The following is an 8073-nucleotide window of genomic DNA, read 5'->3' on the forward strand; positions in this document are numbered from 1 at the left end:
ATTACTGATAAATCTTGTATTAGACATGCACCACCCTCCATTGGCTCCAACAGTGTTTGATACCCAGTAATAGAAAACCAGATCCTGTGAGTTGTTAAAAAGCAAAATTCAACTGAGTAAATTTTAAAGACCGTATTCAATGATTCATGAATCAGGCATCATCCCATCTAGCAGACGGAAAGGAACTCCAAGGAGCTGTACAAATGAAAGACTTTTATAGGCAGAAGGGAGCAGGAGCAAGGAAGACATATTAGCAAAAAATGGACTGGTTGTGGCAAGGTCACCTTCCTTTAGGGGCTGCAGAGGTCTATCAGGCGGATTACTTCACTAGTGCTGACCAGGTAATTCCTGGTTGGTCTAAAAGTCCATTCCTGGGAGAGGCCAAAACTACTTTAAGTCCTTGGGGTTTAGCATAAGTGACTATATTTGGGGCCTGTTGTCTTGCTTTTAATAGAGTGAATTCAAGACATAGGCAGGGCCCATGGAAGACCTAGGGGAGAGGGGTTGCCATCCTAGGAAATTCTTGAATTCTTTCTTGGAAGTAGCTATCCTATTACCAGGTAGCAGAGGACCAAGGGGAATGTGCCTTAGGACATGCCCAAGGACCTCTTGGCAGCTCTGCACCGTTAATTCCGTGAGGATATGTGTGCCGGGAACCCAGCCAAAGCTGAACAAGCCTCTCTAATCAAAATATTGTTGTTTTCTTGAGGACTTGTGGGTTCTGAGAATTTTGTGCTTCTTTGTGGGACATACTCTTTCAGTTATGAGCATGAAAATCTCAGTGCAATGAGGACAGAAGAAATATTTGCTTCTCACCCATCCTTCATCTTAAACATGGCTCAGTAGGGAAGCATCGCCCAGAGACTCTGGCCCAGAGAAGATTCTTCTAGAACCCTGGTTCCTAAAGTATATTCTTCAGACCAGCAACATAAACATCACCTGAAACTTGTTATAAATGCACATTCTCAGGCCCCACCACCTTACACTAACCCCACCACTCCAGAGGTACTGGATCAGAAATTCTGGGGTGGCACCAAGGACCTGCTTAACAAGCCCTCCAGGTGATTCTGATGCTCACTGGAGTCTGAGAATAGGCAGGTATAGGGGATGTGGGAAATGCATACGGGGCACCTAAGACTTGCACTTCATTCACTTTTTATTTGCCAAAGTGAGTTACTTGGCCTAACTTCAAAGGAGTGGGAAGTGCAACTTACAATGTGCCCTGGAAGAGGGAGTTCTGGGTATTTTAGGCCATAGATAGTGTTAAATAACGAAAATTAAACCGAGTAAATTTTCAAGATCTGATTGGTTTTATTGAACGAGTCATGAATGAGGCATCATCTCATCTAGCAAGTAGAAAGGAGCTCCAAGATTGGAAGAACTAATATTGTTAAAATGGCCATACTACCTAAAGCAATCTACAACTTTAATGCAATCCCTATCAAATTACCCATGACATTTTTCACAGAACTAGAACAAATAATCCTAAAATTTACATGGAACCATAAAAGACCCAGAATTGCCAAAGCAATCCTAAAGAAAAAGAACAAAGCAGGAAGCATAACCCTCCCAGACTCCAGACAATACTACAAAGCTACAGTAATCAAAACAGTGTGGTATTGGCACAAAAACAGACATATGGAACAGTGGAACAGAATAGAGAGCCCAGAAATAAACCTGCACATCTATGGACAATTAATCTTTGACAAAGAAAGCAAGAATATGCAATGGAGAAAAGACAGTCTCTTCAGCAAGTGGTGTTGGGAAAGCTGGACGGCGACATGTAAATCAGTGAAGTTAGAACACACCCTCTCACCATACACAAAAATAAACTCAAAATGGGTTAAAGACTTAAATATAAGACAAGACACCATAAAACTCCTAGAAGAGAACATAGGCAAAACTTTCTCTGACATAAATCGTAGCAATGTTTTCTTAGGTCAATCTAAGAAAACTTCTATCGCTACTTCCAAGGCGATAGAAATAAAAGCAAAAATAAACAAATGGGACGTAATAAAACATAAGCTTTTGCATAGCAAAGGAAACCATAAACAAAAGGAAAAGACAACCTACAGGCTGGGAGAAAATATTTGCAAACAGCGAGACTGGCAAGGGCTTAATTTCCAAAATATACAAACAGCTCACATAACTCAATAACAAAAAAAACCAAACAACCCAATCAAAAAATGGGCAGAACACCTAAACAGACATTTCTCCAAGAAGACATACAGATGGCCAATAGGCACATGAAAAGATGTTCAACATCACTAATTATTAGAGAAGTGCAAATCAAAACTACGATGGGGTACCACCTCACACCAGTCAAAATGGCCATCATTAAAAAGTCTACAAATAATAAATGCTGGAGAGGGTGTGGAGAAAAGGGAATCCTCCTACACTGTTGGTGGGAATGTGAATTGGTGCAGCCACTTTAGAAAACAGTATGGAGGTTCCTCAAAAAACTAAAAATAGAGTTGCCATATCATCCAGCAATCCCACTCCTGGGCATATACCCAGACAAAACTATAATTCAAAAATATACATGCGCACTATGTTCATAGCAGCAATATTTACAATAGCCAAGATGTGGAAGCAACCTAAGTGTCCATTGACAGATGAATGGATAAAGAAGATGTGAGATATATATATATATATATATATATATATATATATATATATATATATATATATATATATATATACACACACACACAATGGAGTACTACTCAGCCATAAAAAAGAACGAAATAATGCCATTTGCAGCAACCTAGAGGTTATCATACTAAGTGAAATAAGTCAGAAAAAGAAAGACAAATACTATATGATATCACTTATGTGTGGAATCATGACACAAAAGAACTTATCTACAAAGCAGAAACAGACTCATAGACATAGAGAACAGAACAGACTTGTGGTTGTCAAGGGGGAGGGGTTGGGGAAGGGATGGATTGGGAGTTTTGGATTAGCAGATGCACACTATTATATATATATATCATATATATATAATATATATATGATAAATATATATATAATTGAATCATTTTGCTGTATGCCAGAGACTAACACATTGTAAATCAACTATACTTCAATGAAATATATTTTAAAAAACATTACAAAATTAAAAAAGAACGGAGCTCCAAGGAGCTGTACAAAACGGAAGGCTTCTATAGACAGAAGGGGGAAGTGATAAGGAAAGAGCAAATTACGTCTTCCTTTTGGAGATGGAAAGGGTCTGTGTGGCAGATCACCTCATTGGTGCTGACCAGAAAATTCCAAATTGACTGGTTAAGACTACATTCCTGGGGAAGGTTGAAACTGCGATTAGGTTAGGTATTAAGCCATGGTTTGGTGATGTGGGCTTAGCACAAGAGACTCCATTTTAGGCCTGTTTTTTTTTAACTGTAGGAAAAAACAGTAGCCATGAACATTATCAGGGGAGGTGGCAGAAGCTTGGATTTGCTCTTTCTATTTTCATAATGCATTTCTGAAAAATAGAGCCTTTGGAGCATAAGCACAGTGTCATTATAATTTCTTGGTTTTATCTATTAGGCCAAATTAAAGCTTCCTCAATTACCTCATAAATACCCCATTTACAGTGGGTGGTCTTCAGGGTCCAAACATTGCACTGGGGATGTTAAGTGGCTTTAGTCTAGTCTGTGTTTCTGAGGTTGTCATTTCCACGGATCAAGTGGGGACATTATTAACACACTGTGGAAAAAAATTTTCCACAGTATTTTATGGCAAGACAAGAAAAATTTAAACAAAAAAATTTCTCTGCCCTTTGGCCTCTTCTCTCCCCTCTCTGTGCATTGTGTATCTGTGTTATGCATCAACCAAACCTCTCCCATTGGCAGAAATACCTGCTCAACCCTAAAAAGCAACATTCTCCTAGCATCAACAAGACAACTGCTTAAAAGATAAACCACTTTCTTGATTTTGTAAGGGGTCACATGACCCACTACTTCATACTTGCAGATTTGGATTGTGTAAACTGTCGATAATACGTCATTTGATATACAGCCCTCTGTCTCAAAAAACTTACATAAATGTGCTTTGGCTTCTATTGGGCAGAGCAGTTCTCAGAGCTTTCTGAGATGCTGTTCCTAGGTTATAATCCTCAATTCGGCTCAAATAAAACTTTCCATTTCTTTCGTAGAGTGACTGATTAAGTTTTCGTCGACAACACAGATTCTGACTTAGTGGGTCTGGGGCCAGAGTGTCTGTGTCACACTTGGAAGAGTGAGGCCTTAAGTCCTCTCCAGAGCCCTATTGCAGTGCATGCAACAAAATTCCTGCTGGCAAGGAGCTTCCACCTAGCTGTGCACCATACTGCATGGTTTATGTTATTAAAAAGACCCAGGCCTGGGGAATATATTTGTGGACAAAGAATGTCACCTGCCATTTCAGTAAACAAAATATGTTGTGGCCATAAAGTCATCAGCCACTGCAGCTGCCCCGAAGGTGCACCCTGAGGGGAACTGGAGAAAAACAGGACAGTTAAGGTGCATATCAAAGGAATAATTTCAATGAGCACAGACTTTTACATCTTCCCATATACAGAAAAGCAGTAAAATCATTAACTTGAGATGTCTGTTTTTTGTGATTAGCAGTAATATTTTGATGTCCGACTACATTTTTTTTTTCCAGCAAAAACTATATATCCTGGCTCCTTCCTTACCTTTTTGTAACAGTTTCTCAGAGCTATCTGAGAGGCTATATCTTGGGCTTAAAGTCCTCAGTAAGTCTGCCAAATAAATCATGATTCTCAGCTTTTAGGTTGTGCATTTTTTTCAGTCAACATATTGATTTTGGCTTTTGTGATATTGTGATTTATAAAATATATAGATATACATTGGTCTTCCTCCTGTTCCTGGCACAGAGCTCCTAAAACTCTTGGAATTTCCTAAATGATAAGCGCTATAAACGTGTCTTTCATTATATTGATGAGGTGACTTTTGGAAAGCCTCTAGGTAACTCAAGGCCGGGGGCTGGTTGCCAGGGGAACCAACCATGTGATTAAAGAGTTGGAACTTTTAGTCCACCACCACCCCCACCCCCAATCCCCTAGGAGGAGAGAGGGGCTAGAGATTGAGTTCAATCATCAGTGGCAAACCATGGCTATGTAATGAAGCCTCCATAAAAACCAAACACAATGTTTGGAGAGCTTCCACGTTGGTGAACATGTGGAGTTTTTGGGAGAATGGAGATTCCAGAGAGCATGGAAGCTCTGCACCCCTTCCCACATACCTTGCCCTATGCATCTCTTCCATTGGCATTTCCTGAGTTATATCCTTTTCTAATCCAGTAAGTAAAATATTTATCTGTGTTCTGTGAGCTACTCTAGCACATTAATCAAGCCCAAGGAGGGGTCATGGAAACCCATCTATAGCTGATAGGTCAAAAGCATGGGTGACAACTTGGACTTAGGATTGGTGTCTGAAAAGAGGTGGGGGCAGTTTTGTAGGACTGAGCCCTTAACCTGTGGGATCTGGTGCTGTCTTCGGGTAGATTGTGTCAGAATTGAGTTAATTCCTTAGTGATGTTGGAGAAAAATACATATCAGAGGGACTTCCCTGGTGGTCCAGTGGTTAAGACGCCATGGTCCCAATGCAGGGAGCCTGGGTTCAATCCCTGGTCATGGAACTAGATCCTTCATGCTGCAGTGAAGATCCCTCACATGGCAACACAGATTCCGTGTACTGAAACTAAGACCTGGTGCAGCTAAATAAATAAATAAATAAATATTAAAAAAAGAAAGAAAGAAAATACATATCAGAGGTTTGTTCCTCTAGAAATTACATTTTGATTTAGAAGAAGCCTAAAATTTTGCAAAACAAACTGATATATTAATAAAATTCTTAGAACCATATTGATTCATTAAATAACTAAAAAAAAAACACCCCAATTTCTCGAATATATAGCAATATACTATTATTAAGATCCTTATTCTAGAAGACTTCTAATTTCAACTCAGACATGTAGAGAACTTGGAGTTCTTACAGTCCTATCCATACACCAAGAAAAAGCTGGACAAACTGAAAATCAATGACTTTTCTTGGACTCATCAGAGAACTGAGTTTCAGAGAAAATTGCCAACCCCAAATCTGGAGAGACAGGCAAATCAGAGGACATAGCCAAGATCTGTTAACCTGGAAGGCACTTGAGCCATAATCTGGTAGAAACACTTATATGGTATTTTTGATGAATTGCCTGAGTTTGAGTGTGAATCAGTGTGAGATTGAGAAACTCCTAGAGCCACAATCTCAGGGAACCCCTTACTCTTACGGGCTTCAACTCCAGAAATCCCAAGAGGTTTGCCCAGGGCATTCTACATAACAGACTACTATCCAGGGAAAACACATTACCAGAGCTTATTCCACCAGGGGAAGGACATTTTTCCAACCCCAGCCCTTTCTAGTTTTCCTATCTCACCTAAGGAGGGAGGGTTTTGAAGCTATAAAAGAAGAAACATTTGTGAAGGTCACAGGCTCACTAAAAGACTAAAATTTAATTGGAAGATTATAGAATGCTTCTCCTCCCCACACCTTGCAACCACACCAATGTGCTCCAATATACTAATCGTGAATTACAGTTAAAAGAGCTACAAGACAAAGGCTCTCTCTGAGGAGGAATACTTAGTAATAATAATAAAGTAATAAAGTAATTTAGGTCACAAATTTAGGACCGAAGTAATAAAGGTCACAAAAACAAGGAAACTAGTGGAATTTGAAGCCTCTAGTATCTATAAATTTAGAATACATTAAACAAAGCCCAACTCCAAAGCCCAAATCCTAGTCAGGTTAATTCAAATCCTCATACTAAAGGATTTACCTCAGTTCCTATTACTGGATAAAACATTTTAAGGTTTCTACAAAATATTACATATCATGCAAAAAGGCAAAAAAAGAAAAAAAAAAAAACAGTCTAAAGGGACAAAATGAGCATCAGACCAGACTCATATGTTGAAATTATCAGAGAATTTAAAATAACTATTATTAACACATTAAGGGCTCTAGTGCAAAAGGTAGACATCATGTGAGAAGAGTTGGATAATGCAGAAGAAAGAGGGAAACTTAAGAAAGGATAAAAAAGAAAGGCTAGATGTAACAGAAAATCCAGGAGAAAGAATAAAAAGGGAAAGTGATGTAACAGAAATAAAGAATGGCTCCTCAGTAGTCTTGACAGGGCTGAGGAAATGTGATCTTGAAGATAGGTCAGTAGGAATTTCCCAAATTGAAATGCAACAAGAAAAAAGAATTGAAAAACATCCAGAACACCTAAGAACTGTGGGACATTTTCAAAGCATTTAACATATGCATATTTGGAATACCAGAAGAAAGAGAAGAGAAGGAGACTGGTGCAAAATAAGTACTTGAAGTAATAATGGCCAAGAACTTTCCAAAATTAATGGCAGACATTAAATCATAATTCCAAGAATCTCAGCATCAAACAGAATAAATACCCAAAGTAACTACACTTAGGTATTATATTCAAATTGCAGAAAATTAAAGAGGAGAAAATCTTGAAAGAAGTCAGGAAAAAAGAAAACAAAAGCCAAACCTACCTACCTTGACTATAGAGAGACAAGGTAAAGAATTACAGCAACTTCTAATCAGAAACCATGTAAGCAAGAAGAGAGTGAAGTGAAATATTTAAAGTTTTGAAAGAAAAAAAACCCCTAGCATTCTATATCAACAAAATTATTTTTCAAAAGTGAAGGATAGATGAAGACTTTCTCAGACAACTGAAAACTGAGGTGATTCACCAGCAGAAATGTTAAAAACATTTTCTCAAGGTAGAAAGAAAATGATAAAGGATAATGAAGGATAATGAAACTTGGATCTATATGCAGAAAACAAGAACACTGCAAGAGAAATATATTAAATTAAAAGAAATCTTTTCTTGTAATTTATCTAAAATATAACAATTTGTTTAAAACTATAAAAGAGCAACAATATATTGGATGATTAAGCATATGGATAACTCTGTCATCCATGCTCCTGCACTATGTATAAAGTGGAATAGTGTCATTTGAATGTGGATTTAAATTATTTAAAAATGTATATTGTAAGT

This window comes from Eubalaena glacialis, chromosome 4, assembly GCF_028564815.1.
Source record: "Eubalaena glacialis isolate mEubGla1 chromosome 4, mEubGla1.1.hap2.+ XY, whole genome shotgun sequence".
Classification (NCBI taxonomy): Eukaryota; Metazoa; Chordata; class Mammalia; order Artiodactyla; family Balaenidae; genus Eubalaena; species Eubalaena glacialis.